This window comes from Hevea brasiliensis, chromosome 6 (genome assembly GCF_030052815.1).
Source record: "Hevea brasiliensis isolate MT/VB/25A 57/8 chromosome 6, ASM3005281v1, whole genome shotgun sequence".
In the NCBI taxonomy this organism is placed as follows: Eukaryota; Viridiplantae; Streptophyta; class Magnoliopsida; order Malpighiales; family Euphorbiaceae; genus Hevea; species Hevea brasiliensis.
In genome coordinates, this window is record NC_079498.1 from 4114813 (window position 1) to 4127298 (window position 12486).

Sequence of the window (12486 nt, forward strand, 5' to 3'; positions counted from 1 at the left end):
ATCCTTCTCATATACTGCAGCCGGATGTGATAGAGCTAAAAGAAAATTTGACATTTGAGGAGCAGCCTGTAGCCATAGTGGACTACCAAGTGAGACAGCTGAGATCAAAACAGATCCCTATGGTAAAGGTTTTGTGGAGGAGTCAGTCGGTGGAAGAGTGCACCTGGGAGTCAGAACGGGACATGCGTAGCAAGTACCCTTACTTGTTCAATGCATAATCATGTACTTTATTCTGCCTTGTGTAAAAATTCGAGGACGAATTTTCTGTAAGGGGGGAAGAATGTAACACCCCAAAATTTTATTATTTATGAGTATTTTCGGTGTTTTAATTTTATTTGAATTTTAGGAATTTTTTTGAGATTTTTCGGATTTTAAAAATCGGGTTCGATTTTCCGAAAATATAAACTTTGATGATTTTTAAAAATTAATTTAAAGACCATGTGGCAAAACTAAAAATATATTTGGAGTCTACGTATTTTTCTGAGTTTTGCGGAATTTTTTTCAGAATTTTTGGACCTCGTTTTCGGTCCCGAGGCAGAGTAAAAATTTAAAATTTTGTATTTCGAATCGAACCTGCCGAATCGAATCAGATCGGACCTGGCCGAATCGGACCTACTTTTCCTTCTTCCTTTTTCTTCTCCCGCGCGTCGTCCCTCTCTCTTTTCTCTCCCGTTTCTCTCTCCTCTCGCACTTGCGCCCATTGACCCAGCGCAGCGGCCAGCAAAATGCCGCGATAGCCACCCAAACGGCCAGAAACACACCGCGCAACGCCTCATGCGCGCGCGCTTCGACTTCCACGGCCAATCCGCCGATCCGCCACCAATTGGACCGGTCTTGTGTCCAAAATCATCTACTCGAGAGCTTTCCATAGACACCAAGAACGCCGAAATCCATCGAGCGGATTGTCCGATTTTAGCTCGGGAAGATTTTAGCCCATTTCGACTTTTGGGCTAGATTTCTAAAACCGTGAATCCCACGAGGAAACCGAGACCACCAGACGCTCCATTCACGAGAGCTTCGCAACGACATAAATTTCAAATTTTTCCGACACCGTGGGTCCCACGGAACTTCGCAAAGATATTTTCGAGCATTAAATGAGCTTAGAAAATTCGAAAAATTTATGTACTAACCCCGTGTTATGGGCTTCGTAGGTATCCTCGATTCGCGAAATTCGACAATTGACCTGGTTCGCAAATTTCGGGCCAGATGGATTCTGGGAAAAGTCTCGAATTGGGCCGAGGTTTTGGCTAGCCCCCCATTGTCAGACGTCCCGAGCGCGTTCCCGAAGTCGGAATCGGCAAAGGTAAACCCGAACCTAGTTTTTACCTAATTTTCTAGTGCTTAAATAGGATTAAAAATTCATAAAATATTCGTGGTAGCTTAGAAAATTACGATTCTTTTTGCAATAGCTTAGTAATATTGCTAAGGACCGCGGGGCAAAGTTTTATAATTTTTAGAGCTTGTTTGGGCAGTTTTTGCAAAAATGATCAATAATAAGGACTAAATTGAAATTTTGCGTATTGTGATGGATGATTGATTTGATGGGCCCAGGAGGGGCTGTGTGATATGATTGAACTGTTGATATATGGATTGTGAGTATAGAAGTGCGTTTTTAGCCCTTTTGCAGGTTGGGTAGGTCTTAGGTATAGGGGAGACTCTAGGATTTTTATGACGACTTAGGACGTACTTGATCTTTTCTTTGTTTGTATTGAGTCAAATTTATTAAATAGATGTAATGTAATTGTCGTGAGCCGATGCCTTCTTCCTCCGCCCAGCCGCCACAGTAATTTGTCGTCAAGTTTGTGAGTAAAATATTAATTTTAATTGTAATTTCGATATTATTATATGTTCAGCATGCCCATGCATCACTTATATGCATATATTTATGTAGTTAAACTCTAGGCACGATTTATGTTGCATTCATAACTATAAATGTGCCATGAGTGTTGCTGTGGTAATTTGGAGCAGTGTGCGTGCGTTGGCATGCGTGTGATGTGGTGTGGACTATGGATAGGACGGGGTAGTCACGGCTTGAGTTCTTCGCTGGGACCCGTTCCTTCGAGGGGTAGTCACGGCTTGAGTTCTTCATTGGGACCTCGATTTGGTTTATTGCGAAAGTCCGCTTGAGTTCTTCACGCACCAGTTGGATTTAAGAGAGTCAGATAGGGATCAGCTCCCAATATATTATGATTGATGCTACAGGGTGTGTGAGTGCTCCAAATTACCTTTTTGATGCTATGATGTGAATATGATGTTGATGTTGCATTTCACTCTACATGGTGCATTAGTTACAGATAGTTATAGAGATTATGGTTAAAATTGATATTTTACTCTCTGAGTCGAACGCTCACTCCTGTTCAAAAATTTTTACAGGCCGCAGGAGGATATTTTATTCTGGGTTAACCTGCTTTTATACTTCGCAGGTTGTTTATCGATATTTGTGTAATTTTATTTACTCCTAGAATTTCCGCATGTGTTATCAGTATTTATTTGAAGTTGGTCTGTAATATTTTTATCATGTTGGACCTGTAAACTTAAATATGTTATGCATGTTGATGGATTGGATGAGGGAGCTGAGCTCCCATTTATTTTATGTTGATGAGTATGTGGAGGGTGAGCTGAGCTCTCCAATTGAGTATTTATTGTGTTTACAGGTCGGGTGAGTCAAAAACTCCCCGTTGGAAAGTCCATTTTATGGCCGGACTCTGTCCGTTTGTTTCCTTGAAATTGGGCCCAAATGGGCCTTAGAGTTGGGTTAATGAATAGTTAAGGCTTACTACGGGCCTCGGGGGCTTTAGGCTGGCCCAGGTCCTAGTGCCGGTCCGGCCCATAGGTTGGGTCGTGACATTTTCATACCAGTTTTTATACACATAACTTAAATATTTTTATTTCAATTCATAAATATTATTTAATATGGCTTGCAATTCAACATTAGATTGGTTTTATTTTTAATGATTAGGAGGTGCTGATGAGATGCTCATCTTGTAGTGTACTTTCAGTGGGAAGCACATCCTCAACAAAGGTGTCTAAACAAAGAGAAAGAAAAGTGTAAGTTTAATTGTGGAAAAAGAAGCATAGCTATGAGTTGTGATAGTTACAACTTTCTTTTGATTAGGCAGTCAATGATATGATTAAAACTCCATGATTTGGTGATTTTCAATTATTTAATCTCACTTAGTGAAACACTTAAAATATTCAAATTCAATTCAATTATAATTAAAAATTACATAAATTTAAATAATAATATTAAGTTAAAGTTTAAATAAATCCAATTAACCTCAAATTCAATTAGGCAAAAGGGGTGTCGGTGGAAATATAAACAAAGAGGTTGCAATTGATAATTGGTAGTGCATGTGGTGGCTAATTCCACTTCACCCACTCTCCTGTCCCATGAAGGAGAAGAAACCAAGGATGATGATAGTGATATGCCAAACACAGCCGTATGAGCATTATCATAATATTTTTAGTGTTTTTATTTTTTTATATGTAATTTAAGTAAAATGTTGATACCATTTTTCTTATTGTATATATATATATTTTTTATATAATCATTCTAAAAAATTATATTCAAGGGGTATTGATAAAAAATTATTGCAATTGCATCTAATTTTAACATTTATAATATTAAAATCATTTATAATAAAATTATAAAGTCTTGAACTAAAATTTCAATCAAAATTAATTTAAAAAAAATTATTTTTTTCAATGAAAATGAAGAAATATTTCATTAACAAGAAATTGAGTACGAAGGAAAAGTGCAAATTAATATATTATGGTTTTGCATAAATAAAATTAATTACTCATATAAAAAATAATATAAAGAGTTTGAAAAGTTTAGTAATAGAGCATATAGATTAACCAATAGACGGATTATGCATTATACTCCTTGACTCTATAATCTTTTTATGAACTCTACTAAATAATTTTAAAATTTAAATATTTTATTGAAGAAAAGATTTTCACCTCTTTAAGTACTCTTATCTAAAAAATAAAATATCTCAAAAAATAAAAAACTTAATTAAAGAGAAAAAAATTATAAAAACTCAAAATCTATTAATAAGGACGGATGTAAGGGTTTATTTATTTAAAATCTATAACTAATGATAAATTTAAGGAAATATGCTAAAATTTATTTCGAATAGACATAAATCTTAGTGTTATTAAAAAGAAAAGGAATTGCTACCGAATAAAAATACTTACCGACCGATAATCATTAAAAAATAAAAAAAAATAGAAAAATATATTTCCAGATAGAAGAAGAAAAAAAAATCATTAATTATTTAAATATAATATGTAATTTATTCACCCACATTCTATATTTAAATTTAATAGATTTCAAAAAATTATAAAATATTATTAAAGTACTAAAAAAAATGTTTATTACACTAAACAAAAAGTCAATTATCATTAAAATAAAAAGGGTAAGGTGAGTGAATATTTACATATACACAGCAACAAATAATTTTTCCTAAATAAATCTCACTAGGGTTTGATGAACTTAGAAATTGTTAATAATAATAGTGGGGATGCTGAAGACCATTATAGTTAATAAAAAAATAGAAAAATAATATTATAAGAAATTATGTAATAAATTAATTATTTTAGTAATAAACTAAAAATAAAAATTAAAAAACCTATAGTTGAATAGAATAATAGAAAAAAAAGAAAAGAAAAGGTAGATATGGAAAAATTGTAGAGAAGGGTGTAGAATGTAAGAAGGTGGGGTCAAAACGTGAAGAAAGGAGGACTAAATTGAATAATACACATAGTATAAAGGGAAATGGTTGGGAGATGGGTCCCATTAGCCATTCAGTAACACCGTGGGTCCACCACTGATTGGATATTCAAGGGGGTGTCCGGCCGGGATCAATGGAAAGATCTGAGTTAAACGCTTTGCTAGAAAAAAAAAAAAGGAATATATTGTAACAACTTTTGTCAATTGGGATAAATTTGTCAAAATCAATAGTACTGGATAAAATTAAAAAATATTAAAATATTATTTTTTTTTTATCATTAAATGTAAATTTTCGATTTCTAATAATAAGTCTTGTCTAAACATTTATATTTTTACTTAACCATTTTGTTATAAATATGATTTTTGGAAAAAATTATTATATATATTGAGTTCATAATTAATTGAGCCTAAATAAAATTTTTTTTGAATAATATTATGATTTAGAGAGTTCAAAAGAAGTCGCTATTTTATCAGCTTACTCTTTTTAGGAGTGCGTTTTATAATTCTACTTAGATATGACAAATCACTATATCTAAACTCAAATTTAATTAATATTTTCAAGGCTCGAACCATCTTAAATTCGATTAAAATTTATTCTTGACTACTTAAACTCATTATAAACTTGATTATTATTGTCTGAAAAATATCCGAACCCATTTAATTTATATATTTTAATTAAAAATCTACATAGAAATTATTTTTATTAATAATTTATATTTAAAATTTAATAATTCTATAAAATATTTTTTAATTTTATTTTATATAAAATTTATAAATATTATTATAAAAAACATATATTTTATGTTTAATTATGTTAGCATAATTACAGCAATTAGCATGATTATAGGAAATTTATGTAGCATAATTACAGCAATTAGCATGATTATAGGAGATTTGTATAGTATAATTATAACAATTATTATTCTTGTCTAAATTAGCTCATATTCTAATGTATAAATAGATGTAATATCTCTGTAAATAAGATATAGACAAATACACAATTATTTCATTCATTGCTGTTATTATACCATTTTTTTTTTCTCCTCGTCTTGTTATCAATGGAGAAATCTGATATTTCAAAACCTATTGCAACAGTTCTGACTGGTTCCAACTATAATCTTTGAGTTCAAGGAATGAAAAGTTTTTTGATAGGTCACAAGCTTTGGCGTATTGTTACCGGAGATATCATTACGCCGACAAGAGAGAACGATGAAACTGATACAAAATTTGCTGACCGTCTTGAGGATTAGGATAGTAAAAATCATCAGATTATCACCTGGTTTCGCAATGCCTCTGTCTCGTCCATCCACATCCAATTTGCTAATTATGACTCTGCAAAAGAAATAAGGAATTTCTTGGCTAATCGATATTAGACCACTGGACTTGCCCACTATTATCAGTTGTGGACTACTCTTCATAATCTGAAACAAGAAGCAGGTCAATCTGTGAATGCTTTTCTTGTTCAGGTCCAACCCATTTGGAATCAAATATCTCAGGCCAAAATAAGTGAAGATCATTTTATCTCATTCAAGTTCTAATGGCTCTTCGATCAGAATATGAGACCGTTCGAGCGTCCCTGCTACATCGAAATCCACTCCCATCATTGGATACTGCTATTCAAGAGATTATTTTTTAAGAGACTCGTCTCAGCTTGGATAAAACTCCTCAATTTAAAACTGCTCTTGCAACTACTCGATCCTCACATCAGAAATCTGGCAATCAACTCTGTAAGAATTGTAATCAAATTGGTCATGCTTTTGCATATTTTCCTACTATAGAATGCAGATATTGTCATGATTACGATCATATTCTTGAACATTGTCCCACACGTCCTCCAAGACCAAAAGGAGGGCATTCTAAATTCAAGAATGTCTCAAAGCCTGGATCTTCCTCTGTCACTACTGTTACTGCTACTGAGGGTTCTACTGCCATCACCACGAGTGATCTTGAGGCACTATTCAAACAGGTTATCTCTTCTATTTCTCCTGCTGCCATGTCTGCCACTCTGGGTAATTCTTATTGGCTTTTTGACTCTGCATGTTGTAATCATATAACCACTAATCTTAAATTCTTATCTTCTGCAAAACCTGTATCTTCCTTACCACCAATCCATACTGCAAATGGTACTAAAATGAACATCACACATACTGGTCATGTGTCTACCTCAAATCTTCATCTCCCCGACACCTATTATATCCCTAATTTAGCACTCAATCTTATTTCTGTTGGTCAGTTGTGTGAAAAAGGACTAAATGTTATTTTTTCTCCCCATGGTGTCCAGGTACAGGATCCACAAACGGGACAGATTCTTGGGGAGGGTCGCAAAGTGGGTCGATTATTTGAGCTTGCATCTTTACATCTTCCTCAGAGATTTGTGTCTGCAGCTATAATCCCTAATTCCTCCATTCACCAATGGCATCTTCGTCTTGGTCATGCTTCTGCCAGTAAAATTTAACCTTTAATTTCTCGTGGATCATTAGGATCTACTAAGTTTGAGTCATTTAATTGTTTAAATTGTCAGCTTGCAAAACAACCTGCATTATCTTTTTCTCATAATAATACTACTTCAGACACTCCTTTTGGTTTAATTCATTCTGACATTTGGGGTCCTTCTCCTATTTCTTCAATAAATGGTTTTCGTTATTTTGTGATATTTATTAATGATTATTCTCGGTTTACTTGGATATATTTTTTGAAACATCGATATGAGTTATCACAAATTTACATCACATTTACAAAAATGATTAAAACTCAGTTCTCTTGTGACACTAAAATTCTCCGAACAGACAATGCCATGGAATATCGGGATTCTTCTTTACTTCAGTTTCTTAGTCAATAAGGCACCGTTGTTCAACGTTCTTGTCCTCACACCTCTCAACAGAATGGGTGAGCCGAACACAAGCGTCGCAATATTCTTGATTTTGTATGCACTCTTTTTCTTTCTGCCTCATGTCCAGAAAAATTTTAGGGAGAAGCAGCTCTTCATGCTATTTATATTATTAACTGTCTTCCTACCTTAGTTCTTCATAATTTATCTCCTTTTCAAAAGTTGTTTGGACAACCTCCTGACTATTCCATCCTTAAACCTTTTGGATGTGTTTCTTTTGTTCTTTTACAACCTCATGAACATACCAAATTAGAACCCCGTGCTCGTCTATGTTGTTTTCTTGGTTATGGCATTGAACACAAAGGGTATCGTTGTTGGGATCCTGTTTCTAATAAGTTACGCATCTCTCGTCATGTTACCTTTTGGGACAATACTATGTTCTATTCTCTTTCCAAATTTCATCACTCTGTCAATACTGACTCTCTATTTTTTACTGACTCCTCCAAAGAGCTGTTTCCAAGTCTTGATCCAGATGATTGTGATGTGCTCAATATTAGCCCAACTACACCTGCCCCTGTTGAATCTGCACCAGTTGTTGATCCAGTACCTGCGCCTGCATCTCCTCCAAGCACTACTCTTCGTCGTTCTACCCGTGTAAGAGAAACTCCTCATTATCTTTTTGATTTTCACTGTTACTCTACTATTGCAACCCTTCATGAGCCTCGTTCTTATCGTGAGGCAATCGACCCTCTTTGGCGACAAGCTATGGTAGCGAACTTCAGGCTTTAGAGAAAACTCATACTTAGGATTTGGTTGATCTTCTACCAAACAAGACCCCTATTGGTTGCAAATGGATTTACAAAATCAAGACCCGTTCTGATGGAACTATTGAACGCTACAAAGCTCGCTTAGTAGCCAAAGGGTACACTCAAGAGTATGGTATCGACTATGAAGAAACTTTTGCTCCAGTAGCCCGATTAACATCTATTCGCAATCTCTTAGCTATTGCTGCAGTTTGTAAATAGAAACTTTTCCAGATGGATGTCAAAAATGCTTTTCTTCATGGTAATTTAACAGAAGAGGTTTATATGCATCCTCCTCCTGGTTATCATTCTCCTCATAAGGTTTGCAAATTTCGACGAGCCTTATATGGATTAAAACAAGCTCCTAGGGCCTGGTTTGCCAAATTTAGTTCCACTCTTGCTCAACTTGGTTTTCTCTCTAGTCCACATGATTATGCATTATTCACTCACCGAACTGACAGTGGTATTGTTCTTCTGTTGCTTTATGTTGATGATATGATAATAACAGGAGATGATTCATTTGGTATTTCAGAGTTACAACATTATCTCAATCAACATTTTGAAATGAAAGACCTGGGTTCTCTCAGCTATTTTTTGGATCTTGAAGTTTCTCAAAATTCTGATGGCTATTATCTATCTCAAGCCAAGTATGCATCCGACTCATTTTCTCGAGCAGGCATCACTGATAGCAAAACAGTATCAACCCCATTGGAGCTCAATTGCAAACTTACACCTCTTGATGGCACTCCTCTTGATGATCCTACTTTATATCGACAGCTTGTCAGGAGTCTTATTTATCTCACAGTTACTCTACCTGATATTTCATATGCTGTTCATCTGGTCAGCCAGTTTATGTCTGCTCCCGCTTAACTCATTTCTCTGCAGTACTTCAAATCCTTCGTTATATCAAAGTCACTCTTTTTCATGGTTTGCACTTTTTCGTTACCTCCTCCCTAGTATTATCTGGCTACTCTGATGCTGATTGGGCTGGTGATCTAACAGATCGTCGCTCTACAACTGGTTATTGTTTCTTCTTGGGTGATTCTCTTATCTCTTGGCGTAGCAAAAAGCAAACTGTTGTTGCACGTTCTAGCACAAAATCTGAATATCATGCTCTTGTTGATGCTACATCTGAATTACTTTGGTTACGGTGGTTATTAACTGATTTGGGTGTCACTCATTCTTCTGCCACAATGCTTCATTGCGATAATAAAAGTGCCATACAGATTTCTCATAATGATGTATTTCATGAGCATACCAAACACATCAAAATTAATTGTCATTTTGTACGTCATCATGTTGCTCATGGCACCATATGTTTGATTCCTGTCTCCTCTGTCAGCCAAACCGCTGATATATTCACCAAAACGCATCCTCCCGCTCACTTTCAGGATCTCTTAAGCAAACTCAAGTTGGCACCTGTGCTACCACCTTGAGTTTGAGGGGGGGGGTGTTAGTATAATTGCAGCAATTAGCATGATTATAGGAGATTTGTGTAGCATAATTTATATAGCATAATTACAGCAATTAGCATGATTATAGGAGATTTATGTAACATAATTACAGCAATTATTATTTTTGTCTAAATTAGCTCATATTCTCATGTATAAATAGACGTAATATCTCTGTAAATAAGACACAGACAAATATACAATCCTTTCCTTCATTACTTGTATTCTTTCTTCTAACAAAGTAAATATATAAAACGGGTTTTTGGTAATAAATACTCAATATGTAAACTCGAACTCAAACCCAATTTTATACTATCAAAACTCATTCTATTAAAATTCGGTCAAATTGAATACTCATAAAAATTCGACTTGTTGCTATTCCTAATTCCACTAAAACTTGTTAGAACTTATAAGCCTCCTTATTCTCTGATTAGGAACGAGCAAAAAATCAGTTTTTTTTTAATCAAACTGAATTGATATAATTCAGTTTTTGATTTTTTTTAAAAATTTTTAATTTAATTCATTATATAAAAATTAAACTAATAGAATTAACCAAAGTTTCATACCTTATTTGGTTCTTTTTTTTTTATAAGGCATTGTTTCTTACAAATCCAACTACTGTAAGACAAAAAGGCATTGTTTTGTTACCAACCCTACTTTCTCTTATATAAAATCTTCTCATGGTTTTTAAAATATTAAGGCAATAAGTTTATGAGCAATGGCGGATTTAGAAATTTTTTTTTTGTCAATTAACCTTTTATTAGTAAAAATATATTTTTTTATTAAAAAAGAAATTTTAATTATTAAATTTATGAAAAGTTAATTTAAATAAATATATAAAAGTAATTAAAAGAAAAAAAAAGAGTATATTGAGCTCTCTTTCATTGTCATAGATTTGCCATTATTTATAAGTCATTCCCAATAATCTTCCTTTCAAGAGTGAGTCTCTTCCATGTTAGACTTCACTAGACCTGCTTATTCACAAGTAAAAGCCTATCACTCATCTCTTCTTTTCAAATGTGAGTCTCTTTCATATTAAGCTTCACAAGACCTGCTCCTTCTCAAGCAAAAGCCTGTCACTTAACTCGAATTTTTATAGTATCACTAAGAGCCTAGTTACTTCACAAAGCCTATCCTATTCTATATTCCCAATAAATAAATATAAATTAAAAATTTCAAATATTCTTGACTTTTCGAACGTGGCCTGCAAGAAAAATTAAACAAGCGCTGCCATGTTAGTATTATGTTAAAACAAGTGGTAAATTAGGGCGAGGATGGGTTTCATTCACGGGTCATTGGAGGAATCGTGGAATGCGAAGAATTCCGAGACAAAAATGTCACAGTGGAGGCGTCGTGGAGCAATGGATTGGAAATGTGGGGGTGTCCTTTTCACTTGTTTTCCATAAGAAAATGAAGACCCCATGCCATAATTCGGGCTGCTAGCTCATAAAATTGGCATGTTCACTCGTCCATGGAAAAGGACATTTTGGCAATCTACTTGGTAGATTCATCATTCAGTTCAACTTTCCTTTCACATTATTAATGATGGGCTTCGCTTATTTATTTATAGTATCTCATGTTTCTGGAAAGAAAATAGTAAAATTTGTCTAGAATCAACTCTACACTACTGATTCAACGGGTTGTTGTGAAAGTTTTTATTATAATTTTGTTTTTATAAAATAAAATCTATTTTATTAATAATTATTTTTAAATAAATTAATAAATTTCAATTTATTATAAACTATTAAAATCAATAGAAAATAAAACAATCATAAAAAAACTCCTTTTGTTATACATATAATTTATTTTATATGATAATTTATATTTATATTTATATACAAATAAACTTACAAAAATAATAATTCTAAAAAAAAAATACATCAAATCAGTAAAGTGGTTTTTAAAAAAAAAAAATCAGAAATCTCATAATATATGAGGCGGTAATTTAATTTTACGTATTTATAAAAAAAAAATGATTAATTTATCTAATAATAAATATTTATAAAATAAAATTTACCTTATTAATTATAAAATAACAAAAAAATTTCCTTTCATTAATTATTTAAAATAAGTTTATCCACAAATGTGAACACAAGACAAATTCGGCCCTAACTAAATCTAAATGCACACAAATGTCGACCCAAGTGCTTCTACTTTCTAACGATGGTGTTGGACCACGAGAGACAAAGTGCCAAAGTGGTCCTCCAAAAATTTCCACTTTTCCACTTTAAAATTGAAAAAAAAAAAAAAAATCTCTTTTGATCTGTAATTTTTATTTGATGAAGCTGATGTACATAGAATAATTTTATTATAATCATTGATCATAATGAGACCTATGTGGGATTCACTATAATTAACGATTATAATGTAACCGTTATACATATATCAATTTTATTATATAATTTTTCGTCTGATCTAATATTCTGTGCTAATTGAAACTCAATTCAGGGACTTGTCAAGCTTCACATACAAATTAAATTGCATTCTGGTTAATTAACGCAGTTCGTTAATTAAGTATTATGAACTAATAATGGTGAATTAAGTGTCAAAAGATGATATTTCTTGAAATTGAATTCTGACAAAGATGGAATTAAAACACTGTATGCCATATGTGGAATTTGTCCCTTTGGAAAAAAAATGGAAGAAATCATAGTAACGGACTTGTGTTAG

General features: G+C 33.2%; 1 long non-coding RNA gene across 1 annotated transcript; it reads left to right on the forward strand.

Moving 5' to 3' along the window:
• Window positions 1-1756: 1756 nt before the first annotated feature.
• On the forward strand, window positions 1757-2593 carry LOC131180951 (uncharacterized). The gene is made up of 2 exons (XR_009149612.1): window positions 1757-1802; window positions 2374-2593. It is a non-coding gene; the product is annotated as an uncharacterized LOC131180951 (long non-coding RNA).
• Window positions 2594-12486: the final 9893 nt, after the last annotated feature.